Here is a 27,929-nt window from a genome sequence, read left to right as displayed (position 1 = left end):
CGTGCCAACCAGAGATTCCTTGCTAAAGGTATAGGAAGTCCTGATATTATATACTGACTAGTCTGCAATTATGAGATTTTTCATCAGGAAAAATTAAGTGATAAGCCATGATTTGTTTTTCTGTGAGTCGTTATGATGTTTACCCAGTACATCAAAGCTCAGTTTAAATTAAACTGGACCCAAAATCATTTATTTATTTTATTTATTTATTTATTCTAGAGACAATGTCTTTCTCTGTTGCCCAGGCTGGAGTATAGTGATGCCACATAGCTCACTGTAACCTTGAACTCCTGGACCCAAGTGATCCTCCCACCTCAGCCTCCCAAGTAGCTAGGACTATAGGCACGTGCCACCACACCTGACATTTTTTTATTTCTATTTTTATTTTATTATTATTTCTTTATTTAATAAAGTTTTATTTTTCCAAATGTACAGTTGTTTGGACCTATTCATGCATCTTCACCAGCAGCTGGAGCATCTCTGCCCTTGGTATTTCTGGTATAAATTACTTGAGCTCTGTGCTTTGAAACCAGTTTGATAAGTCCTTTACTAAGGAGCTCCTGAAGGGCTGCCCTGGCCAGGGAGCCTCGAATCTTCAGTCTCTCAGAGACCACAGCTGGGGTTATAAGTTTATAGTTGGGAACTTCCTTACAGAGTTTGTCGTAGGTAGCTTTGTCAAACAAGACTGTTATTGAGCTTGTCCCGAACCTTGCCTTTGGACCACTTCTTCTTTTTGGCGTTGCCCCCAGATTTGTTCACTGGGTCTTTGTCTTTCTTGGCCGACTTTCCAGCATCCTTCTTCTTCTTGTCATCCTTGGGCGGCACTGCAAAGCTTGGAGAGCAGCAGCGGACACCACAGCCTTGCTAAGATGTCGGACAAAAAAAAAGCTATTTTTATTTTTTTTATAGGGACAGAGTCTCACTATGTTCCCCAGGCTGGTCTCAAACTCCTGGCCTCAAGCAGTCCTTCCACCTCAGCCTCCCAAAGTGCTGAGATTACAGGCATAAGCCACCACGCTGGGCCTGGACCCAACTGGGCCTTCATCCAGTGAGACAAGCAAATTTCAATGTCATTGATGACTGCCTCTTTCTTCCTGTGTCTTTTCAGTAAGACTTTCTCACTTCAGCGAGCACACTCACACTCCATGGAAACCTACTGATAATGCTAAACCTCCTTTTAACCATTTTTAACCATTTCATTCTTTTAGCAAAGCTATGCCAAATCGACTGGTGTTTCTGTCCTTTCCACTCTGCAGTCCTTTCTCTCTGCAGTGCTAGTGAGAGAGGAGGCACAGCCTCATGTGGGTCCACAGGGAGGCTAGTGTAAGTAGAGAATCTGGACTGAGTTGCAGAGCTGCCAACCTTGAAACAGAAATAGGATATTGGCTCCCCCAAGGAAATGCAGGCTGTGCAACTTCTTTATTTGGGTTGGCAACAATAGGCATGCACTTTACTTCTGCTGAGGCCTGATCACTTGCTGAATATTTATTTGTCCCAAAGATTATTTAGCTATCCTCAGGAATCCGGGCTCTCTGGCCAAGTTTTCTCCTTTGGCATGGGTTCCCTGTGGGGAATGTGACTGATCCTTTCTCCCTTCAAAAGGGGCCATAATGACCATCGAGCTGGAAGTGGAAGTGTTACAGGAGAAGAGCAAAACAGGACACAAGAGCACCCATGACTTGCGAAGACAGTGGCAGAGCTGAGTAGAACTTGGATCTCCAAATCCAATGTTCTTTCCAGGAGGCCAGAATCTCTCAAACTTTCAGGAGCATATCATTATACGAGGAACTTATCTAATAAAATGCAGATTTTTAGTTCTCCTCATTAGAAATTCTGACGCAGAATCTGCCTGTTTAATGTGTATCTTCCTGTGGCCATGAACTGAGATACCATCTCTATGCATGAGATCACTCCAGCCCACCAACAATTACTTTCTGCTTATACTCACCCAGGGAGAGGAGTGTTGCCAGACAGTTAAATATGAAAACCATCATATCTTCTTGCTCATTTTTTGAAAATTATAGCACAGGCCAGGTACAGTTACTTGTGCCTATAATCCTAACATTTTGGGAGGCTGAGGTGGGAAGATTGCTTGAGGCTAGGAGTTCAAGACCAGCTTGGGCAACATAGTGAGACTGTATCTCTATAAAAATTAAAAATATATATATAGCACAAAGAACATTATAAAAACATTAAAATAAACTTGCAGAAAGAAAAAAAATCCACCCGTGGCCCAGAGCTCCATCAAACCATCTATCTACTTTCCCTTCCATGTTTGGAGAGGTTATCCTTATATCGAGATAACTATCAACCTAATAATTATTTTATCTTATTTTTACTTCTTTCGGCCAAGTGTCCTTTTTATTATTTGATTTGCTAAGAAACAGGGCCCTTGAATGCTATTAAAGAAGAAAAACAGTGCTTAACTTTATCAATCATTTGCTACATTACTGGGTACTGTACTCAGGGTTTTATATACATTCACTCATTTAATCACGTCAGCCTTATGAAGAAGGTCCTAGTATCCCCACTTTCCAGATTAGGAAACTGAGGCTTCAAAAGTATTACTAGCTTATACCAAATTATAAATCTTCTGACTCCAAAACATATGCTCTTCTTTTCCAAACTGCCTTCTAGACAGCAGACAAAAGACAGAAGATGCCTGGCCTGCAGCTCTTCATCCCCACGAAGAAGGGAGACCTACACAGGAAACAACTAAAGGCCAAAAATAACAACTGTACTTAAGCACTAAAATGTGCTCTGAAGATACATAGTGCTGCAGGGAGTGAGAGCGGGGCAATACCTATGTGGGCAGGAAACCTTAAATACAAGGGAGAAAAATGCGACACGATCCTAATGGCAGAGGCTGCTATTATAGGTTTGGGGACAGCAGAATGACTCGGTGAAGTGAAAAGTCACAGAAAGCCCCAATCCGCCACGAAGCCATTCATTTTAGCTGACTGTCCAAACAGACCCTTGGCCAGAGCCACTAAATATTTCAGATTTGACTCTTTCTCTCCAGAGCTGATAATCAGCACAGACAGGATCCCAGATGGTAGGAAAAAGGGGTGACAAGCTAGAGAATCAAGCTCTGAATAACTAAGAATGCAGGTGCCACCAGGGGCAAAATGTTTTTCCAGAAATGAATCCTCCATTGTTGCTAGAGAGTTTGAGTTCTAAAAGCTTTGCTTATGATTTCCCTGGAGTTTCTTGAGGGTCTCCAGTGTCCAAGTATCTGTGATACTTTCTGTCTTCACCATGCATTTGGCACTTAGCATTAGCTAATGCCATCGTTTCATGCGTTGCCCATCACCGTCGTTCCATGATGTTTACTGCCTGTGCACGGCACTGTGCTGGGCACAGAAGACATTTGTAAGTCTCTGCCACTGGGTGTGTACAGCCTTTCTGGGTAGACAGGGCACATCTTAATGCCTATTAACAGCCCTTACAGTTCACTGTGATCTCAGTAGACTTTATCATAAGGTGAAGCAGGATATAGGGCAACCACTGAGAGGACAAATCAAAACTGGGCCAGACAGGCAGAGGATGGAGAGGCCCTGAGGCGGTGGTGGAGTTTTCAACCATGTCTTTCTCGGGGACCTGCCTGAGGCATCACATGTGCTGGTGGGTTCTCTAGGAAGCAGAGTCTGTGCCAAGATTAGCTTGAAGGGCATTTGTTACTCCAGGGGGTGCTTCTGGGGTTAAGACTTGAGAAAGGGGGAAGAAGGAAGCAGGGTTGAAGCGTGGCTGGGCTGCAGGCACAGCGTTAGCCTCCTCTGATGCGTGGAGACTTCTGCGGCTGAAATGGTCCTTCAGAGTTGCCCCAAGTTGGAGGCCCTTTGTACTTTCCTGTCCTTGGCTGTAGGCTGCCCTGGGCAGGAGGTATGAACCCTGGCCAGGTGACTCTGTTCAGCCAAGCCAGTCCTTGGAGGGGGCTGCCACTGAGTCTGCTGGCAGCATCCCAGCAGCTGGGGCAAGGAGGACTTCATTCCTCAAGGGGGATTTGGGCCTCATGTACTGCCCTCAGAGAGGCACTCAATAAACATTGACACATTGGCTGAGAACACCTCTCTCCCTCATGGCACATGGTCCCTGATTTGTGACTTGGACACAGGCAGAATAGGTTTGGAACTGCAGCATTTGTTTAAAGAAGAATAATGGACCAGGCTGCAAAAGACCATTTTGTGAATGATTGTATAAAACAGCCACCACAAACTGCTGAATGTATGGGTTTCAGACTTTAGCGTAAGAGCGTCATCTGTAATGAGAGTGAAAGCCAGTGCTCCCAAGCCAGTTAATGATGGTCGGGGAGAAATTAGTGACCTGTACAGTCAGATAAATAGTCTCATTTCACATACTGTTCCCAAAAGATTTTTATTTTTCAGGAACAGAGCCCTTGAAGTAAGATAACTATCTCCTGTGTACACATATGGACACAACTGTGAGTTAATTCAGAAGACAGCTAAGGAAACAAATTAATTTATAGTGTGCCTCCCTTCCAGGAGCTGAAGTAGCTCTTTGGGTATCATTTATCAGGCTGTAAGAGAGCTGTAGGAGTACAGAAGGGAGTGTTTAATCTATCTGTTTTGGCAGAGATGGGGGAAACTCCATGGAGTGAGGTAAGTTCCCTGAAGTCTCAGGCAGGGAGTGGTTAATTCAGAACTAGAACCTGCTCCCTGTCAGGTCTCAGCGCTTGATGCATCAAGCTCCTGCGAGCCAAGGGGGGGGCTGGTCTCAAAAGAATTATAAACATTGTGCAGCAGCACAGATTTTTCTACAAATTCATTTAGACTCATCCCAAATCGGCTTGTCCCCACTTTCCTGTCTGTGTAAATGGAATCTTCAATACTCAGTCAAGCAAAATAATTATCTTCTTTAGCCCTTCCTGTCCTCAGTCTTCACAGTGAATCTGTCAGCACATCCCATTAGTTCCACTTCCAGAATGCATCTCGCATCCCTCTGAACCCCCAGCCCTGACACTGAAGTCTAAGCCACCATCGTCACCTGCCTGGACCACCTCAGGTGGCCTCCTTACTGCCTCCCTGTTCCCATTATTGTGGGGAACTGTAGTGCATTCTTTGCATTTCAGGAATCAACCAGAGGGAACTTGTAAACATGCAAATCAGACCATGTCATTTCCCTGCTTGGAACACTTCGCTGTTTTCCAGTGCACTTGGGATAAAGTCAAAACCACTTACCGTTTTAAGATACAAGGTCCTGCTCTGCCACCTCTTCAACCTCATCCCCAACCCCGCCCTTCTGGCTTCAGCCCCACTAGTCTCTTTCCTGAATACGACAAGTGTGTTCTGCCCCCAGGGCCTTTGCACTTGCTGTGTGCACTGCCTGGATTGCTCTTCCTCAAGCGGCTACATAGATGGCCCCTTCTTACCTTTCAGATCTCAGGCCACATGATTTCTTTTCAGAGACACCTGGCCAAAATAATCTTTTTCCCTGACATATGCCATCACATCACCTGTCCCTATTTATTCCTGCTGACTTTATTTTATCTCTGTCTACTTATCTTGGTATTTGTCTTTTCCCACTGCAGTGTAAATTCCACCAGAGCAAGGACCTGTTTACTAGTTTATGGCTAACACAATGCTGGGACAGAGTAGGATGTAATCAGCATTTGGCAAAAGTATGAATGGATATATGAGTGTGTGGGCTTTGTATGGCCTGTTGCACAAATGGAAGCAGAATGCAAGAGTACCAGCCAAATTATGATTTCCCAATTACATTCCTAGATATTTGTACAATAAGTTATAATTTGCAAATATTTTATTTTAGCTTCCAGAAGAGTAAAGGAAATCAACATGTGAGCAGTGTAGTACTGTATATGGCAATGCTGTGGACCTATTCCACGATGTCACAGTCTTCCCGTTCACCTAAGATTGTTAATAGTCTATAACTTACAAAATAGGATATACTGTAGGGTCCTATTTGACTTTTAAAAATGTTATTATAAGCAGAAAATGCTAAAAGGATGTTACCAAAGTGTTAGCCAGACTCATCCTGGATGTTAGGGTTATTCTTTCTGTTTTGTTTTTCTTTTCTTTATTATCTGATGTTTATATGCTGAATTTACAGTTTTTTTAAAGTATAACTTTGTTTTTTAATAACACCAATGGTGAATCCTTTCTTGGTGGTGATGGTGTCATTGGTGAACATATTGTTTGAAGATAGAGCTCTTCTTAGGTACACAGGTGCTCTTCCTGGAGAACCCTGCCTGGTATGCCTGCCTGGTGCAGCTGCCTGGGAAGCTTTGGCTGCTTGGGATCTAGAGAACTTGCTGTGTTCAGAAAGTGACACCTGAGAGCATCCAGCAGCAAGCTTAAAGAGTGTTGAGTCAGCTCTAAACTTTGTCAAAACACAGGGCCCAACCAAGACAGCCTATCTTGTCCCACAGCCTGTGACACTGAATTCCACTCTAATTCACTCTCTGGGGTACCTGGAAGATGAGGACTATCTGGAAACGAAAGATGTCCTTGCTGACTGGCACTTGCCCCAGGACACCGGTGTGGAGAGGCTGAGGCCCAGGACCTGAAAACTCAGCCAGCTTTGTGCTTTCCTGAGCTTTTTCAGGGCACAGCGGGAGGCATGGGAGAGGGAACAAGTCAAGGAAGAACCAAAGCTGGTCCTGGAAAATGCAGGGTCTGCATCAGGGATGGATGGCCTCCGTCACCCCAGGCGACCGAGCCTTGGTGACCAGAATCTTGGGATGCTAAGAGACAGAGAAAGTGCTGGCCATGAAATATGGCAAAATTTTTTTCCTTCCTCACTTTATTCTTGCGTTTTATTTTTCTCCTTTCCTGGGTCCTCAGCATCATTCTCTGAGAGCCCTTTTCTAGCTTCCTCTCTCCAAAGACCACAGGAGTCACAAACCCCCATTCCATGAGCAAATGTGTATTGGGCTCTTAGCACATACAAGGGCTGTGACACCGCCAGCAGAGGAGGCCAAGGAGCAGAAGACAGCCCCTTCCCTCATGGAGCTTCCAGTTCAATTAGAGAGGGAAGACATGCATAAAGTCTGAATACCAGAGTAGACTCGGGGTAGCACATGCCCATAGCAAAGCCAGGCTGGACCCAGGATCGGTGAGGTCTGAAGCTTATACAGCATTGGGAGATCCTCATAGAAAGAAGAGATAGAAAATAGCTAGAGCCCCTCCCAGAACCTGGAATGAGACCAGACCCTTCAGGCTCCCAGGAAGTCACAAGGGGTCTCCAGCAGATGTGCTTTTTCCAGATACTCAGCATGAACACAGCTCGCCCCACACCCAGATCCTCAAGGTGTTCAGGGGGCTCTGTAGTGTGTTCCCCAACCCTGTGCCTGAGTGACTCTTTGCATTTGCATGTGGTGTCATTTATTATGCAAGTGTCCTTTGTCAAGGGAAACCAGCCTCCTGGCTATCTCCCGTCCCTTGTTAATCTGCAAGACAGATGGATGTTGTCATTAGGTCTTGTCACTGTGAAGGGAAGGGAGAGCATCACCATTCCAGCCTGGCATTTTTGTCCTCCCTACCACCCCACCCCCCGCACACTCATCTTGGCCACGTGGCCTCCATTCCAGCTCCTGCTGTGTTTCCTCAACTGGCTCCTGCCCAGACCTCCCGTGGTCCACCTGGTCAAAGGAGGCTTCCTGGGAGAGGTGGACTTGGACCAGCACTAGGGGTTGGCTTGGGCGTTATGGCATCTGCTGTCCTTGCACATCGAGCCTCATGGTGGACCAGGGAGTCTGTCCTATGGCGTCATTGGAGATGGGAAGGATTCTGAAGGAAGGATTCCAAAGGAAAGATTCCCCTCAAAAGCAAGAAACTGACACAATCATCTGAAGAGGGTACAATGGATAGCAATGGTTCCTTGAGGCCACAGACACTCCCATCTGGAACTTTCCTTCCTGATCCCAACCACCAGCTTCAGGGGTGGCCTGAGCTCTGGAGGAAGGAGAGGCTGCATCTGGGTTTCCCACTCCAGGCCAAACCAAGCCTTGAGATCCTTCTGACTTGAAAGCAGAGCTGAACACCCTGTCACTGTGTTGTCTTCAAACCAAAGCTGTCGCTTATAAGGACCCCTTGCCTGCATTTAGCTCTTATAACATTGAACACACTTCCTCACAGTAACCTAGCAAGGAGGGCAGAGCCTATGTTATGATCCCATTTGAGAGAGCAGACGTGAGGCCCAGCACTTGAGACAGATCCCTTGACCGGTACTGCCTGCCCGGGAGATGACACAGAATGCAGGGTCTCCCATGCCTGTGAGTTTGGATGGTGTTGATTAGGCCACATCCGAGACCTGGCCGCATAGGGGCCTCTCCGAATTTCCTCATGGGGTTTGTGAGGCAAGTCTGGCGGCAGCAGCATTCTCCCTAATGTCTTAGATTCTCATGTGAGTCCACAGGGCTCAGTCAAGCATTGGACAGACTGGGAGAGGTGACTCAAGGTGTTCTTTCAAAACAGAGGAAACATTTTGTCATCAGGGAATAAGCTCCCACCAGGCCACCTCACCCATTGGTCCCTATGGTGACTCCTGATGCTGGCTCTGAGGTAGGGTTCCCAGGCAGTGGGGGCTGGGGAGAAGGGAGGCTTGCTTCCCATCGTAGCCCTCCCCAGATGCTGAGTTGCAGCTAGTTCAGCTAATTGGCAAGAAAAGGAGAAGCAAAAATAGTGAAAATCTGTGAATTAATAAAACAGCCTTGAAGCAACCGCCAAAATGTGTACAAATCATGAAGTAATTAGAAGTGTGAAGAATTCTATCGGGTTGGCTGTTTCCAAATCCAACATCTGATCGCTTTGGGAGGCCAAGGGCTGGCAGGACCACAGGGAGTAGAAATTCTTTCCATTGCCATCTCATCTCGCCTCCCTGGGGCCTGGGTTCCCTTGAAATCCTTGCAGGGTCCTGGAAGTTTCCATGGGACTTGCAAGAATCAAATATTGGCCTTTTGGGGACCCGTTAAGCACACATGATGCCTTAACCAAGTAGCATGTAATATTTTAGAATAATGCTGTTAAGATTTTGCAAAGTGATTTTTGGATCCATGTTCTTATTTAATCTCTTAACTATCACCAAATATTTTTATGTCAGTGTTTTTCAGAGGAGAGAAACACAGCCCAGAGAGTGAAGTGGTGTCAACTCAATTTTAAGAGCCCATCAGGAGAAGAACTAGGGCTAGAGCCAGGATCTTCTGATAGCCCCTCCGACCTCTCCTCTCCCACGCACTTTCCTCCTGTGGGCTCTGCTGCATCTCTCAATGGTGCCAGGCATTTGTATATCACAATTCTCTCAGCTAACAGCCAACTACTGTTCTCTCTGGCCATGGTTTATTACATTTAGGTTAACTTGTTCAACCCATTTGTTTGATTAATAAACTAAGACCCAGGCACATTTAGTGATATGTCAATTTTTCGTTTCATTTTATATCCAGATTAGACTGGGGAGAAAAGTATTTCTTTTCTTTATCCTTCTGGAAACACATTATAGAAAGAGATTTCAGGACTGAGGCCTTGTGGTATACCTAACACGGAAGGGTAGAAGCAGCATGTGATTCGAGTTTCATTGCTTGGCTTCGTTCTTTCTGCTTTGTGGGGGCTTTCTCAAGAGTAAGTGCTCACATTCGCTAAAGATTTAGGGAGGGCATTGCTCAGGGCTGAAAGGCAGTGTATTCAGGCTTAGAAATTCTGAGAGCAGAAACCGGAGCAGAACCCTGAGAGAATCATGTAACAAGCTTGACGTGTGTTGTTAATTCCCCAAGCGGTAGCAGAAAGCTCCCAGGAGGCTGGCGTTTACATGGTTTATAGCCAGACTGAGCAAACAGCAGTGTGATTAAGTTACATGCATTAGTTGGCTCCATAACCAGAATAGAAATGTATATTTTAATTTAGGATGGAAAGTTTTCAGCAAAGCACTTGCTACTTGCACAGACTTGTCTCTGGTCCTCACGTTTGGCCAACAGTGGAGCACTCTGTGGGAGAGGAAACTGGGGAGCTGGAGGCAGGTCCAGGAAATAATTTGCAGGGCACAAGTGCAAGATGAAAACTCAGGCTCCTTGTTCAAAAATAATGAAGAATTCAAGAGGGCAACAGCAGAGCATCAGCTAAATGCAGGTCCTTTTGAGCATCATGGGGTGCTGTGTGACCCCATGGGCCATCCGTCTTTGAGGCTGGACAATGTTGGAAGCCACTGGAGAAGGCAAGGAGTGGGGGGTTGAGCCTGGGGCTCAGAGGTTCTGTGTTAACCAAATGCCACTCAGCTGGAAGATCAGAGATAGAAATCAGTTAACTTACATTTAAGAAATCACCTGGATGCCCAGGCTCTGTTCCAAGCCATTAGGGATTCAGCAGTGAGCAAGCAAGGGCTGCTGTGAGTAGGTAAAACTGAGGGCCTTGTCTGTACCTGGGCTGCGTAATAATGATGTCCATCACTGTTGTAGGACCAAGCACGTTTTTAAGCATATGCCTGTGTCTGGGCATGTTAAGGGCTTTAATGAACATTAGCTTTAGACAGACACGTAAACAGCAGGTGAATGTGTGATGGGGAACCTAAAGGAACCTCGTGTGTTGGGAGGTGGGGCAGGGGAATGCCTAACCCTTAGGGACACTCAGCCTGGTAGGATCCTGGCTCAGTTCCCTTTGGATAGATACTGAGACCTGAGGGTTTTATGCCCCAAAGCTGTTTCCTCCTGTCTTTTTTTTTTTGTTTTTTAGAGCCTCTCTCTGTCACCCAGGCTGGAGTGCAGTGGCACGATCTCTGCTCACTGCAACCTCTGCCTCCTGGGTTCAAGCGATTCTCCTGCCTCAGCTTCCTGAGTGGCTGGGACTGCAGGCGCACACCACCACGCCCAGCTAATTTTTGTATTTTTAACAGAGACGGGGTTTCACCATGTTGACCAAGGTAGTCTCCAACTCCTCACCTCAAGTGATCCGCCCAACTTTGCCTCCCAAAATGCTGAGATTACAGGTGTGAGCCACTGCACCTGGCCTGTTTCCTCCTCTCTTTCTCTCTAGACCAAACTTCCATAGCCATTCTGGGCATCCAGGAGTACCCAGGATAAGGCGCTGACCTGACCCAGCTCCTCTGTCCACAGTGTCGTCCTCTTCTGACACATCCTTCAAGGTCCTAACTAAAATTCTTCACTCCTCTGCACTCCTCTGATCCTGCACCTGGCAGGTGCTTAGTGGTCTGCTGGGTAAACAAATATTAGGATTAGCTCCCCATCCTGATATTCACAGCCCTCTGCAGTCTGACCACGTCTGCCTTTCTGGCTGGGCTGCTGCCATTCCTCCAGTACACAGAACCAACCTCTCTCCCCGAATCAGCCTCTGCATTTGTTTTTCCCAGCTGGGAGCCTCACCTGTCTTTGCAACTTTGGTTCAGTTCCACAGACAGGTACCGAATGCCTCTGTTTACAGCCTTTCTGGACCAAGGTACAGTAGATCTTCATTACCTATGGATTCTGTATTTGCCAATTTTACTACTCCCTAAAATTTATTTGTATCCCCAAACCAGCACTCATAGTCCTTTCACAGTAATTCGGTGATGTGCAAAGAGTGGTGAAAAATTCAACTCGCCCAATATGCACATTCCTGGCTGAGGTCAGACAGGGTGACACTCTGCCTTCTAGTTTCAGCTCTCATACTGCAAACTAGTGTCTTCACAATCTCTTTAATGCCACATTTTTTTTTGTTTTGCATTTTTGTGCTTTTTGTTGGTGGTGATATTGCAGTTCTGAAATGGCTCCTAAAGCAGAGCGCTGAGGTGCTGTCTGGCGTTCCTAAGCCCAGGGAGGCTGTGATGTGCCTCACAGAGAAGACGTGTGTGTTAGATAAGCTTTGATCAGACATGCGGTTGGCCGTGAGTTCATTGTTAATGAATCAACAATATTCTGATACATCCAGAAAAAGAAAGAGGAAATTCACTAACAATGTCCGTGAGACCACTCCATTGTTGCCACCAATGTCTGGCAGGAACATGACCCTATTAGAATGTAACTACCATGACTAAAGAGGGTCAACTTAGCATCTACTAAGTGTCAGGCATCATTCAAACCCTTCCTGAACTTTGTGGCTTTCTGCTCAGTCCAGGACCATGTGCTTGCTCTGTCCTGCAAACTCATTTTGTACCAGCATCTTTCCATTGTATTTAGTACTCAGACTCTGACTTCTGATGCCCCTTGAATTGTTAACTCTCCATTTGTGGCCCCCAGATGATGGTCAGTCCTCTTAGGGCAAAAACCTACTGGCCTCACAGTGGCCTTCCTAGAGAGATGTGCTGAAGCCAAAAGTGGAAAAGTTGTCTGATTAGAATGTGTTTTCAGACAGATACTAAACACAGTAGGAAAGAATACAACAAAATCTTTATCAGCAAGAAAGACTTCAGAGTGCCTTCCCCCTCAGGATGGTTGTGAAATCAGAGATGTTTGTAAAAGCATAAAGTGAACTTGGAAAGTGCCATGTAACTGTTAGGTGTCCGTTGCTGTTGGCACATGTGGGTGGCTGTGAGAAAGGCATAGTGGAGGAGCTGCTGGCTTGATCTCCTGGGTATGGGCCCTACTGTGGTTACAGGCTTCCAGATGGGGCCCCAGAGTGTCAAACCTACCAAGTATTTCATGCTGTTGAGGGGAAAATGTGGTATTTCAGGTGGACTTGGGTTAGGTCCCCTGGGGCGGTAGCCTCCTCCTTGCTGGCAAAAGCCACATATTTCTCTCCAACTTTCATGTGGCTGGGAGTTACCATGGGCATTCTCTGAGTTTCAGAGTCTGTGTTTCTTCTCTTCAGTGAGGGGAGGCCAATTTTCTTTTTGTTGCTGTTTGATTTCCAAATAATTAGATTTGCAAAGTTCTTTTGTGTTTTGTCAGAATCTGTCATTCCAGTGCCCAACTCAAATGTCACCTCTATCAAGATGCTGTTCCTGATCTTTCCCTTCCAGATGAGTCATCCAGCATCCCCTCTGCCTGTTGTGTTTCCCTCAACCTTGTCTCTTGCATTCTTTCATGTTCTGTCATGTACTGTCTCTTGTTATGGAATTTTGTGAGTTATATTATACACCTCTGGACTTTAATCATTCCTTAAGGACAGAGACTGAGTCTGGTTTAAATTTTTTTTTTTTTTTTTTTTTTTGAGACGGGAGTCTCGCTCTGTCACCCAGGCTAGAGTGCAGTGATGCGATCTCAGCTCACTGCAACCTCAGCCTCCCAGGTTCAGGCAATTCTCCTGCCTCAGCCTCCTGAGTATCTGAGATTACAGGCATGTGCCACCACACCCAGCTAATTTTCGTATTTTTAGTAGAAACAGGGTTTTACCATGTTGTCCAGGCTGGTCTCAAACTCCTGACCTCAGGTGATCTGCCCATCTTGGCCTCCCAAAGTGCTGGGATTACAGGCGTGAGCCACCACACCTGGCCTGATTTTTTTATATACACCGCTGTGCCTAGCATAATGCTATTTTCTTATTGTTTTAATTGTCTCTTGGACTGATGGAGTAATTTACTGAAAGCCTTAACAAAGGTAAAGGCTGTAGTCTGGATTCCTGGAGCAATAAGGAAATGGGTGTGCCCAGGTCACACTCCAGTTCCCATGTCTCTGTATGGCAGGGAAGAATCAGTGCAGCTCTTTCTCCTCTGCTGAGGGAAACGGCTGGTTTGTGGCATGAGAGAGACGGAAAGGACATAAGGTCTTCTTGTGGAGTCTAGAGACTTTGTGAAGGCATTAGGGAATCCCTTTTGCTGGAAATTTTTAGGCAAAAGTGACATGTGTCTGTCTGGAATGGTTGCCTGGAAACAAGTCTGCCTGGGAGTGAGCCGCTGTGCCCATCCCACCCTCGCTAGACCAGTCAGAGCATCTGGGCCCTGGCCTGTCATGGCAGAAGGGTTTGAAGAGGTTTCATGTCCTGTAGCTGTGCACATTCATCCCGGTTGATGTATAAACAGCATAACAAGTCCTGGCTCAGAGACTGTTCTAGTGCCTGCATCCCTAGCATATTTGACAACACTGTGGGCTCTGAGGGCTTGATTCTTCTCAGGGGACCTCTCTTTGCTCAATAGCTTCCCACCGCAGCCACTTGGGCTGGCTGCTGCCAGATTAATCTCCCCAAAACACTTTGATCTGAGGCTCAGAAGCCTTAAGTGGCTTTGCACTGCCTAAGGGATAAAACCTTAACTCGTGAAATCTTACTATAAAGTCCTGGTGGGCAGGGAGGGACTCCATCTGATACTCATTTGTAGTATTCTCCTGATGGTTGATAGGGTCGGTGATGAGCTGCCGTGTGTCGGTTTGATTTTATCTGTGGTCACTTCTGGAGAATTGTGAGACTATAGGATTTTCTGTCAGCTGGCCAAATCTGCATCTAAGGTAGGAAGCATCATCTGCTTTCACTGTGGTGTGTTGCTTTTGCTTATAACTAGGTGGGGGCCTTAGGAAGAATTCCAGGAACATTGTGCAATAAATTTGGATTTGGGGAGGGGGGAGGGGGCACAGGAGAACAGTAGTTTTGTAGGAGGTTGAAATTCAGAATTTGTTTTTTTCCAACTCCCTGTGGTTCCCAGAAAGAAACATTTTTTATAAGTCTCAGGTGAACCATTTCCCTCTTTTCCAAATATGCTCAATGAAAACCGGCACCTCCCTTCCTATCAGGACTGGAGCAGAGCTGAGTGGGGGTGTTCTGAGCAACTCTTGGCTCTGCTCCCGAAAGGGGCAGGATGTCAGCACCTGGTGTGTGTTAATTCAAGTGTTGTTTGCCTGGCATGTGCAACTTTTTCAGCAAGACTGTCAGGTATTTTGTTTGTTTGTTTTTTTCCTTTTCTGAAAAATTGAGGAAAGTGTGGTCTCAGACTGGGTTCAAGAACAAGGTGAGGTCAGTTCCAGGAGTGAAAAATCTGAGTGGTTTGTTGTTGGGACTGGGAAACAGCAGCCGAACATGGTAGTCTCTTGCTTCTCTGAAATCCCTTGGCGTTTATTTTGTTCCTTGATGATTGGCGTGGATCACATCCTACCTTCTGTCATATTTGACTTACATCTGTTATCAGAGCATTGCCTCTTTTAGAGTGGGGATCACCTGTCATCCAGTTTTAAATTTCCCCGTAGGCATAAGAGGTGTTTTCTGTAGATCATGGAAGAAATTCTATGATCTGAAACAGCCAGGCTCGGTTTTTAATTAGGGAGCCAGGGAACAGCTAGGAACCAGGAATTACCAAGGATGAAAATATATTGGTTTAATATCCAAATAATATTATTCCCATTATACCAATGAGCTTCAGTGTTTCTGTTCTAAATTCTTAAGGTCTATAATCACGGGTCGTTTTGCTATCTCCTCCTTCTGTGTAATTAGACTCAAGCCACACCAGGTCTTACACACTCCATAGCAGCGGCGCTCAATCCTGACTGCACCTTAGAATCAGCAGGGGAGCTCTTAGACATCCCCGTGCCCAGCTGGCTCTCCAGACCAATCAACTGAGACTCTCCAGGAGAAGGATCCTGGCATCCTTATTTGTCAGACTCCTCAGGTGATTCCAGAGTGCAGCCAAGGCTAAGCATGAGCTATTTGAGGACAGGGTATCTGTCTTACTAATCATTGTATATCCAGGGCTTCCTATAGTTCTTGGCACAGAGTGGGTTTTCACTTAATGTCAGTGGCTCCTGTCAATATCTCCTCGTGGATGTCAAATGACTTCAACCAACAGGATTCTGAAACCAAACCCAGAGCCTGTCTCTCTTCCAAGTTTTCCTTCTTAGCATTTGCATCCCCATATACCTAGTAGTGTGAGCCAGAAATTTAGGATTCAGCTTCAGTGCCCCCCATCACCCCCAACATTTTGGCCCTTTACTGTGCTTGATGATTTGACGTACTGAATCTCTCTCATATCTATGCATTCATTTCTATATCCACCAGCACCACCCAAATACTATCCCAGGATCCAAATTCAAGATACTATCATCAGTCCCCTCAACTACCTTAAATGCTCCCAAGCTGGGCTATCTCTGTAGCCTAGTTCAACCAATCCATTCTCCACACTGTAGTCAGAATCATCCCTAAAAATGCAAATATGATCTTGTGATCTACTGATTAAAACATCTCAGTGACCTTCTGTTGTTGTTAGGAGACCAAACTCCTTAATGTGATCTGCAAGACTCCACGGTCTGGTCCATAAGACCCCATGCCTGGTCCATGAGACCCTCAAGATTATTCAACAAGGTCCCCGCAGTCTGGTCCACAGGCTCCCATGGTCTGGTCCATGGGTGCTCATGGTCTAGTTCATAAGGTCCCTATGGCTTGGTCCTCCAGGCCCCATGGTTCAGTCCACAAGCCTCCATGGTTCACAAAGGCCCCAGGATCTGGTCCCCAAAGCCCCATGGCCTGGTCCACTGTAGTCCATGGTGTGGTCTACTAGGCCTTGATGGCCTGGTCCACATGGTCACATGTTCTAATCTACTCTCTCAGACTCAATTCACTCTACTCCCTGCCTTATTCTTTGCACTCCAGCCACTCTTGCACTTACACTTCCTTGCATTCTATGCTGCCTTCAGCCTTGGGGCCTTTGTACACCCATTTCCTTCTGTCTGGAGCACTTTCTCCGTCTGCCTCCTTGCCTCGTTAGTTTCTGCTTATCCTTCAGTTCTCAGCTTAAGAACCCCTAACTCAGTGACACCTTCTCAGGTCCTGGCCCCAAATCCCTTCAATACGTGCTCTTGAAACATCATGGTCACTTCCCTGTAAGTTCTTACCTCCATCTGCAGCTCAACTTCCGTTTCTGTGATTATTTGATCAATAACTCTCTGTCCCACCTGACTGAAGCCCCAAGAGGGCAGGGGCTATGTCTGACTGTTCATTTTATCCCCAGTTCCAAACAAAGGGCAGGGCAGCTAGGAAGTGCTTGGTAAGTATTTGTGGACTGAATACCTGCATGTCTTGCAGAACAGTTCCAAACCTCTTTGGTCTTGCTGCTCTGTAACCAGGTGACTCCTCCTGACACCTTTTCTCTTAGGCAGGGGCTGCCTCTCCTGCATGAGACCCATGGGGTGACACCTCACAGCCCCATTATATAAAACGCTTCACATGACGTGTCTGCTTTGCCCTATTTTCAGCAACCTCCTAAAGATCTATTAATACCCATATCCATCATTTGCTTTTCTATGGGAACCTTTCAATGTTTCTTAATCTCCCCTAAACTTTCCTAAAGCTGAATTTTTACGGTCTTGATGTATATCCTTGATTCCTCTTGGCCCACAAGGATCTTCAGGAGTTGCTCTTTTTCATTTTGGACCCCGCATCATAGTGTCTTATGTCACTCAGATGCTTTTGCGTATCGGTGTTTGTGGCCTCACGGTAATCTCAGGGGTGGCTGGGTGGAGTATGTGAGATCATCTCTGTTCGTAATGAGAACATAAGGCCCAGAATCAATTTCCCAACTTCTGTCATAGCCTCCTGCTTGCTAATGTTCCCTACTCTTAAAACCACTTAGAAACAAAACCCTGCATCCAAACCTTGGTTTCTTTGAGTCTTCCCAAAGCACTGGTGAGAACATTGGATGGGAGCTCAGTTACCTGGTTTCGTGCCCTTCTAAGACATCTCCCATCTCTGGGCCTCACTTCACTGACTTTGCAAAATGAGAAGTTTGGACCAGATTATTGAGGCTCCCTCAGTAATAACAGTGATAATAATAATGGTAATAATAGTAATAATATTAGCTAACATTTATTGAGCTCATAGCGTGGGTCAGGCAGTAAGTATTTTACATGTATTAGTTCATTTTTTAATTCTTTAATTCCCTCTACAAGCAAAAAAAGTAGAGCTCTTTGTGGCCCCATTTGACACGTGTTGAAGGTCAGGTACAGTGAAGTTCAGCAACCTGCCCAAAGCCACTGAGCCAGGAAATGGCAGAGCCAGAATTTGAACCCAAGTACCCTGACTCAAAACCCCTCACTCTTAACCAGCTAAAGTAAAGGACAGGGGATGGATTTTGGAGTCAGACAGATGTTGTTTGAGGGCTGACTCTGCCACTTGTCAGCAGTGTGGCCCCAGCCAGGCTACTTCTATGTACCTGTTTCCACATATGTAAAATAGGAATATTGCCTGCATCAGGGGTGTATTTGTGTGCTGGGGCTGCTGTGACAGAATACCACAGTTCTGGAGGCTGGAAGTCCAAGATCACAGTATTGGTGGGTTGGTTCCCCTGGAGGTCTCTCTCCCTGGCTTGCACATGGCCACCTTCTCACTGCATCCTCACGTGATTGCCCCTCAGTCTGTGTGTGGCCTACGTCCTAACCTCCTCTTCTTATAAGGACATCTGTCATATTAGAGTGGGGCCTACTGCGATGACTTCATTTTACCTTAAGAACCTCTTTAAAGACCCTGTCTCCAAATACAATCACATTCTGAGTTACTAGGAGTTAGGGCTTTAGCATATGAATTTGGAGGATACGAGTCAGTCTAACCAGTGGATTTTGTGCACCTTAAGGGCATCATGCACGTAAAGTGCCTGACTTGGTTAATGCTGAGTCCTTCCCCTCTCTCCACTGGTTCTAACTTCATATCCATTGCTCTATTCCTGGCTAATGATGAGATGCGATGCTAGGCTGGCAACATGCGAGTGAGCATTGGGTGGAATCTGTCTGTTTGGCAGCTATTTCTAGAGTGGAAAAAATCTCTGCCTCATTTTAGATTGCTTATGGCATGGTTTACCATCCTAGAGTTAACATTGGAGGCCTTGAAGTCTTAGAAAAATATTATGATAAATCACAATCCTTCAAACAGGCATGACATATTTTATCCAAGGACGTGAGCTTGCCTTTCAAAAGAGAATTTATCCTGCTGCCTGAGTAAGGCGGCACCTCCGTCCCCTTGCAGCTGAATAGCTGAGGCATCAGCACTTTTAATACAAACAACAACAGGCATCCTGGAGTTGCCAAGAGCCGCTGCACCCCGAAGGTTCCCATGTTTACTGCCGGGTGTCACTTTCCCTTCTGGGAAACCACCTATCCAAAGTCACAGCAGGTTAGAGGTGAACAACCCAAGAGGAGCCGGGGGAGTTGAAACCCAAGTCAGCACTGTTGCATTAATGCAGTTGTTCTAGCATGGAGAAACGAACATGAAAAGAAATGTGGGAGTCTTTTCGGAGAGAGATGAAGTTCTGGAAGGAAGAACTGAGAGTCAGTAGCAGCAGCAGCAGCATCCTAATCCTAGGAGCAGCTGCTGTTGATGGAGTGGCTGCTCCCTGCCAGGCACTAAGAAATGTCCTTGTGTACGTTATCTCCAGCCTCTATATTGCCCTGAGAAGTGGATTTGATGATCCTGTTCTTCAGATGGGGAACGGAGGCTCAGCAGTACTAAACCACCTGCCCAAGGTGCTATGCTAGGAAACAGCAGAGCCAGGGTTCCAAGCCAGGTCTGCTTATCTGCAGGCCTCCACAGAGGAGGAAGGCCTTATAGGGGCACAACCTGGGGACATTGACCAGGCAGGTGGGGAAGAGCAGTTGCCTCCTAAGTCAGGAGGGAGCGCCCCGGCACCTAGGCTCAAAATGACCTTGCTGTTTCAGAAACCTGGGGAATGGAGAAAACACAGCTAAACTTTGGCCTGTGGGTAGAAGTGAGCAGCCTTGAAGACATTAAAGTAATTCCCTAAGGGCTGGTGCCAAGCTGGGTGACTGGAAATGGGAGTGAACTAAGAAAACAGAAATCTTTAAACCTGAGCCAAATTAGTTAAGTTTTGAGACAAAAATCTGTCATCTGCCATTTCTCTATGTAGTTTGCATCCTGAAAAAACCCTTTTCCATGGTTGTTCACTGAGTGGGCTCTGAGAGTTTGGTATTTTGTTAAGGGAGGTGGGGGTAAATGAGAAAAAGCTGTAATCTTAGTGTTGAACCACTTTTATGGTTCAGTATAAATGTTGCAAAATTATATATGGTCATTGTAGAAAATTTAGGAGAAAATGCAGAAAATTACAAAGGAAAAAAATTCTGTCATCTACCACTCACAGATAATAAGCAAAATGTTAAAAGACGACCCTTCTAGTCTTTTTGCCATATAATTTTAAAACAAAAAGGGGATAATACTGTGCACTATTTAGTAACCTTTTATCACTTAGCGCCACATCATGCACGTTTTCCGATGTCTTTAAATGGCCTTTTCAAACATAACTTTTCTTCCCTATCAGGTGATGTATCATAATTTAATTAGTCCTTCCTTGTTGGACATTGGGATGATTAAGAGTTTGTTCCCTTGATTAGTTCACCTGGTAGAATATTCCATTAGGAACCTGGAACAGTGGGACAGGCGTCTATCTTGAGAAATCTATGCTATTTATATACTCTTCACTCTGTTAATAATTGTCTCTATTAACAACTAACCAGAGGTCTGAACTAGCATCTGATATTTATAGCCACCTCACTTTCTTTTGTTCTCCTAATGGAATCAGTTTAAATATGTGAAACCTTTTATTCTAGAAGGGAACATTAGAGCAAGATATTCATCTTGGGAACTGTGGGTATAGACCAGTGCTATTTATATACATCTACACACATATGTGATCTTTATATAGACACATAGACATGAGCAAAAGGGTACACAGCAAAAACAATCACACTAGCTGTAGAAAAGTCCCTTCCTGCCAACCATAAAGCATTTGGAAGGAAATCAAGAGGCATACAACAAAATAGGCTTTTTACCCCTTTGGGGGCCATATCAGCAGCATGGCTATTCAAGGGCCATGCTCTGTCACCTTGAGGTCATGCCAAAGAAACTTGGACTTATACAGAGGCCTTAACTGGCTCTTGTCCCCAGGACATTCTTCTTGTTTAAAAAAAAAAAAAAAATTATATGGATGCCCTTACCAAAGGAGCAGGCATTGTGGCTGTTTTCTTTTTTTCTTTCTTTCTTTCTTTCTTTTTTTTTTTTTTTTAAGACAGTCTCACTCTGTCACCGAGGCTGGAGTGCAGTGGTACAATCTCAGCTCACCACAACCCCTGCATCCTGGGTTCAAGCAATTCTCCTGCCTCAACCTCCGAAGTAGCTGGGATTACAGGTGTGCACCACCATGCCTGGCTAATTTTTGTACTTTTAGTAGAGACGGGGTTTCACCGTGTTGGCCAGGCTGGTCTTGAACTCCTGACCTCAGGTGATCCACCCGCCTTAGCCTCCCAAAGTGCTGAGATTACAGGCGTGAGCCACCGTGCTCAGCCAATTGTGGCTATTTTCATCTTTCATCCCTTCTGTTGACTTTCACAGACACACAGACACACACACACACACACACACACACACACACCCACGTATACTGATGCGTTAGTGCCTGAGCAGTCAGGGAAGGAGAAGAAGGGACAACTTAGAGACTGGAGCAGGCTTCCATGAAGGTACCTAGAAAAATAAGAAAAAGGCTGATGTCCTATAGCAAACAAAGATTATTCGCAAATTCACACATCGGTGTTGTTGTCTTTTAAATCTGCTGTTGCCAAAGATGATTATTTGTCAATGTCAGAAGATCCATATCAACGTCACCTGGAAAAAAAGGGGGGAGTTGAGTGAGAAGTACTGTTGGTGACCCATGAAGCCAGGCTCCATTCTTTGTCTTCTCACCGGCTTACTGAAGATCCAAAGGAGTCACGTTCCACATAGAAATCCCCATAAAGCGTTCTCTCTGGAACACAGAATATAAAAAGAGGGCTGGGCAATTATCAGAAGTTGGTTCTAATCTCAGCCTGTCACTGAATCCTGATGGGATTTGGACAAGTCTCCCTACCTTTCTTGGGTCTCAGTTTTCTTACCTGTGGGGAAGTTCATGTAGGTTTGTAGATTTTAAAGTGTGTTTAAAGGTGCTTTGGTGTTTTATAGATACTTGATTTGAACTTTTTAACTTAAAAATAACTCGAGATTATCAATATGAACTGTTTAAAAAAAGTTATTGTACCATTTGCCGTAACTTATCTCTGTTAGGATTTCTCAATAAAATGCTAGTAAACAACATTTAGAAATAAACTAGATAAATATTACGTAAGAATCAGGTTCAAAGTTCTCATTGTCTTTATAACTAAATAGTTAAAACTTGTACTAAAAGTAAAGTAAATTTAGGCTAAATAGCATAATTCTGTATCTGTCTTGTAAGTGTTCAATAACTATTAGCAGTTCTCCTCATATATACTTGGTTTTCTGTAAGGGTTTGTATTTTACAAAAGCCTTCTGTGGCAACATTACTTCCAAAAGCCCTTTAGACCTGACATTCTATATAAATTAAATTTTTACATGTAAAGCAAAATATGTTTGTGGTCCTGCAAATATAACAGTATATATTAATGGCCATTAATGTTTTTAGTAAAAGTCAGGGGATTGTAATTAAAATAAGTCAATGATAACCACTTTAAAAGAAGTCTAAGCAATATCCCAATTAATGAAATTCCCCTAAATGAATTCTAATGAATAATTTTGGGCAAATTATTTTCCCCGCAGTTTGGCTGCTGTTTGCTTGTTGGTTGAAATGTATTATTGTATATTTGGGAAGAGGAAATTGACTTGAAGATTGGGAAGGCCAGCCCATGCTCCAGAGCTGAAGAATTCCACCCCAGGGGATTTTAGGAAATGGGTTTTGGGTGATGGTTCAATTGATCATTCTAAATTAAATTACTAAGTATGCTTTAAATTTGGTTTAGAAAAACTGCTGGTGTATGCATTTTGCCTTTCTTCCTTTATCTTATTTAATGAAACAACCACCCCAATATAGTTAGTGAAGAAAAACTGTGAGAAATTGCCGGAACTCAAGTAATAAGGCCTATGAGGGTTCTGTTTTTAGGAGCAACTTTGCCCTAAATTATAAACACAGGGAAGCATGAGTTGAACAACCCCTGCAGGGTGTTAACCACAGAGGGACCATCTGGCCTTTGAACACTGCATTGGAATCTGATAGAATGTTTCTTGTTCAGATGTGCCACAGGTCAGATCTCATGGCCCAGCATCACTGAACCCCTGCAAAAAATAAAGGTAAACAAATGAGGAACCACCGTTCTATCTAGGGATGCCAGTGTCACCAAAGATGCAAGTGTTGGCCAGGCTGGCCTCCAACTCCTGACCTCAGGTGATCCACCCGCCTTGGCCTCCCAAAATGCTGGGATTACAGGCATGAGCCACCACACCTGGCCTGCAGCATGTTTGATTTTAATAGTAATTCAGACTTTTTAAAGCGCTAGTGTTGATTATCCTTTTGGTGCTTTATTTGTTAACTTTCATTTCTCCACCCGTCAACTTTTAGCAGCAGCTCTCAACTCAGTATGAGAATATACTTATTTTCCTTCCCTCGTTCTTTCCTCTACCTCCCCAATATTTTTTCTGCTGTATTTTTTCTTTACATTGTCAAAGTTGATGACATTTACATGTTGTTTGTGACATGTTTATCTACAGATTGATTCTCAAAGTTGAAAACCAGTAAGTAGCATTTATATTATGAATTTATTTAAAAACAATTCCCAGCCAGGCACAGTGGCTCACACCTGTAATCCCAGCACTTTGGGAGGCCCAGGCAGGTGGATCACTCGAGGTCAGGAGTTTGAGACCAGCCTGGCCAACATGGTGAAACCCTGTCTCTACTAAAAATGCAAACATCAGCCAGGCATGGTGGTGCACACTTGTAATCCCAGTTACTCTACTTGGGAGGCTGAGACGGGAGGATCACTTGAACCTGGGAAGCAGAGGTTGCAGCGAGTCGAGGTCGCGCCACTGCACTTGAGCCTGTGTAACAGAGTGAAGCTCCATCTCTAAATAAAATAAAATAAAATAAATTCCCTCTTCACTAATTCTCATCCCATATCTTCTTGTCCAGTGCAAGTTGGAACATTGTACCCTCAGAACTGCCACTTGAGGCTTAAGAGGATGGATATGGGAGGGTAGAAGGAATCACCTGCTGTTTTGCACACAGAGGTCTGGGTGGTGGGGAAGGGAGCTTCAGTGGTTTCATGTAAGCCTTAAGTAATCCCATGGTTTGAGCCCCTCCCACCTGCCGGCCTTGGCTCTTGTTGATCTCTGTCTAGGTCCTCTCCGAATATCCATGGGGCTGACGGCATCCTCCATGGCTGCCCCTACCCCTACCCTCACCTCACTGTGCAGTCTGAGCCAAGACAACTGAATTCTTTGCCTTTCAGAAATGTCTTAACATCCCTTGTCCTCTGACTGTTCCCGTCCTCTCTCTTCATCATTATGGGGTTATATTGATGAAAAGATCCCCTTCTTATTGACTTTAATGCCGTCTTGGTGGAAAGGGAGATGAATGCCTGCAGGTCCGCATCTTAGTACAAATCTGAGTTGCCTCCCCTTCTCTTTGCAGCTGCTTTCCATTAGGACTTGAGTCCAAGAGGATTTGAGATTTCTGCACTGAAGAGGAGACTTTGCTTAGATAACGTTTCATTTGGTTGGGAGAGGGAAGGGGGAACAGAACATGATAGATAAAATAATGTTCACCTTCGGTTGCCTTGGTAACAGCCTCCCCCTGTAAATAACACGTGGGGAGATTGAGGGAGACAGGAGAGCAGCTGACAGGAAGACTGAGGGTCAGGAGGTGGGAGGGTAATCACCAGATTGGAATCCCTGAGTGGCGAGGATCTGCTAGCTGGCTGGGGACAAAGTCACACTTGCCATTGGTATCTGGAGGGCCCCAAACCTGTTCAGTCGTGTAGCAAAAGCCTCAGGAGTTCCTAGAGCAGGGAGAACAGACACAGGGCAGGAACTGCTTTCCTTACCTTATCCTTTACCCACTGCTCCAAAGGACTCCTTTCCCCTCCCTCTTCCTTTCTCTCTAAACCCTGGAAATGGCCTCTATGATGTCATTTTTAATGTGCTGAAAGCCATTTCCTCCATCGCCAAAATATCCAAAGTGATGCCTAACATTTATAACTAGGACGTAGATTTTCATTCCATAGAGATAAAGCTTAACATAAAGATCCCCCTGGGAAAGGGAACCTGGTATCTTAGTAGAAATGCTGAGCTCAAATCCTCAATGTGGGTGCTAACAAGTAAGAGTATGAGTGCTTGAAAAGGAGGAAGAGAGGGCACCACGGAGAAAGAAAAGGAACAGCAAGCGACCTTGGAACTAGGCCGATAGATGTTTTTTTTTTTACCATTTTCATAAGACGTGCTATTCCCCCATCATCCCACCCACTCCCACCTCCATCCTCTTCTAGAAGCTGCCACATGGTTATTCTAAGGGGACACCGCTCAAACTTGCAGTGGAGGATAATGGATGGGATGAGGATTCACAGGGGAGAGCCACCTAGAGGGAAGGTGAGGGAGAGCGGGAGAAGGAGAGGCCTGCAGGCCAGGGAGTGGGTGGCTGGGAGAGAGTGGCAGGGAGAACTGGTGGAAGGCGGGATATGGCGAAAGACACACTCAGAGGCAAGGGAGCTTTCTGCTGAACATCTACAGCACTGGGATTAAAGATGAGAAGTGCACGCCAGTGCGCCGTCAATAGGAGAGATGAATGCCAACGCGCGGTCCACAGGAGAGATGAATGCCAATGCACCATCCATAGTGGCCTTAGAAATGGCAGCTGAGATTAAAGATGAGCGGTGAATGCCAATGCACTGTCCGTAGTGGCCTTAGAAATGACAGCACCGTGAGCTGTCAAAATTAGCAGAGATGATTTTGCTGTGTTCGGGTTGGAGGAGAGATGGGCATATGAGAATCAGTGCATGAATGTGTGTGATTATTAAACACTCCATACAGTCACAGCCATTTCACACCAGCAGTGGCAGCCAGTTACCTTGTTTTAATTTTTTCTTTTTCTACAATGAGACTACTTAGAGGAGTCCTGTTCTTACCTCAAAAGGAAACAGCCGGAGAAGGGCAGTCCCTTGAAAAGGGGCGCATGGCAAGCTAATGGGAATTTAATTGTGTCACTCAGTACACCAGCCCCATGGTCAGGATGGCTCTTAGTAGGTGTCCTAGTGCATTTAATTCACTCAGGCAGCGGAGCCTAATGGTTGAGGGCATGGTGTCTGAGGGTGGAAGGCTGGGGTTTTGGGCCCAGCTCTGCCACTTTCCAGATGGGTGTGCTTGGGCAAGTTTCTTAACCAGTACATACCTCAGTTTTCCCATGTGTAAGGTGGAGGTAATAATGGCATATTCCTAGGAGTATGATTTTGAAGTTAGATGAAGTACATTGTTTCCTGTTACTGCTGTCTAGTTTGGAAGGTAAATGGTATATAGGTGATTATTTCAGCAATCTTTTGTGTGGTGTTTTTACTTTTCACACTGCCTTCATAGCTGTTGCTTTTAACTCTTACAAAAGCCCTGTGGGATAAAAATGGAAGGCATCAATTCCAGCTAACAGGCGAGGAAACTGAGGCTCAACATCACAGCATCTATAAGTGGCAGAGGTCAGACTTGAGCTGAGAGGTTTTTTTTTTGTTGTTTTTTTTTTTAAGCTAGAAGTTCTCAACTCCCTGCTAGAGTCACCTCCCCTCTGAGATTCCCCTTCCGCTTTCCAGCCAAGGCCGTCCCTCAAGCTCTTCCTCCATGGGCCTTTGCCTTCTCCCATCATTTTCCAGCAACTCACATAGGCATCTTTACTTCCTTAAATGGAGCATTGCAAGGGTCACTTACCCTTGGCTGTTTTCTGGTGGTCAGAGTGACTTCCTTCTACTCTGTCCTTGGTCGTCTGTACCCTGGAAACACACCTGGGGCTGGCCATCCCGAGTGAGGGGTCCCACTGGAAGCATGGAATGGAGTACAGTAGCACCGAGCCTGGACCCCCTGAGCATAGACAAAGTGGAACTGCAGAGGGACGGGAGCTGCAAAGACTTTCAGCAGGGCCTGCAATGATCTCTGGCCCTAGGGCTCCAGCAAACCCAACCGGGAAGCTTCTGTGTCCTCCCGGCACAGATCATGGTGATGCCCCTTCTCCAGCTTTCTCAGAGGGGAGCACAATAGGTCCTCCCCATCTGGCCCCACTTCTTTTCTCAACCTCATTTTTCTACCTGTGGCCTCCCATGGCCCAGCAGGATCTATGTCTCTAGCCGTCTCTCTGTTCCTCCAGAAACAGACTTCTCAAGGTCATAGTATCGACCCTTGCCCACCTCCTGGATAGCCTCTACTCACTCTTCAATTTAAATGTCACTTCTTCAGGGAGCCTGCTGTTTCTCCCCAAAGTAATGGTCTCCTTGCTACCTCCATCATACACTTATCACAGTTGTGATCATCTGCATTTTTTGCCATTACTTGCATCACATGTGCCCCTCCACCCCCAGACTGTAAGTTCCATGGGGCCCGGGACTGGGTCTTCACTGCCTGGTACATAGTGATGCTCGATAGATATTATATGAAAGTATTAAATATTCAATAATGCTACATGCAAGTGCTTTGGACAGTGAAAGTTGCTTTGCAAATGTGTTTTCATCTTAATGTTATTGCTATCCATGGGGTTACCAAACAATAAAAGAACTGTCTCTGGCAGCTGAGGCTTCCAGAAGAATCAGGCAAAATGATTCGTAAGGAGAATTTATTGAAAATGGTCTGTAAGCTACACAATTTCTTGCGGTGTGGCTGCTCCTGAGGGAGGGAAGTTGAGAAATGAGCCTGAGGATGTAACTTGTAGTCAGTTTTGGTAAACAAGCCGGATTCAGCATCTTGAGTTTGTCAGTGCGATGATCTGACAGCCTGGAGAAGAAAAAGAAATGAACTCCCGAGGGAGTGGTGTGCAGTTGCTGTCCAGGTTTTCTTCTAAGCTGGTCTTCCTACTGTGTCATTTGAAGCCTTGCCTGTGTGTGATGCCTGAGAGCGTGCGTGCTGTTACCAGGATTCTACCGTTGGCTCAATACCTTCTCTGCTCCTAGCTTCTTTCGGTGCTACTGAACTCTCACCCCTACTGAGTTTATTATTCCTCTTTCCACACCTCGTTCAGCTCCTTCCTGACCTCCCCATCCTCTGTCCTTTGCCACAGTTCCTGCCTGCTGTGCCATTGTAGTCTGTGAGCCC

General features: G+C 45.5%; 1 protein-coding gene and 1 pseudogene across 3 annotated transcripts in view; one reads left to right on the top strand and one right to left on the bottom strand.

Moving 5' to 3' along the window:
• MAPK4 (mitogen-activated protein kinase 4) overlaps positions 1 to 27,929 on the top strand; it is a 181,541-nt gene that overhangs the window by 62,580 nt on the left and 91,032 nt on the right. The window lies entirely within an intron of this gene.
• Positions 449 to 26,646, bottom strand: LOC104672919 (annotated as a pseudogene). The gene is made up of 4 exons (XR_004055655.1): positions 26,559 to 26,646; positions 24,590 to 24,652; positions 21,555 to 21,615; positions 449 to 832 (listed from the first exon to the last, which is right to left on the bottom strand). The product of XR_004055655.1 is annotated as a 40S ribosomal protein S25-like (transcript).

Source organism: Rhinopithecus roxellana, chromosome 21 (assembly GCF_007565055.1).
Source record: "Rhinopithecus roxellana isolate Shanxi Qingling chromosome 21, ASM756505v1, whole genome shotgun sequence".
In the NCBI taxonomy this organism is placed as follows: Eukaryota; Metazoa; Chordata; class Mammalia; order Primates; family Cercopithecidae; genus Rhinopithecus; species Rhinopithecus roxellana.
This window is presented reverse-complemented; position numbering and strand designations above follow the sequence as displayed.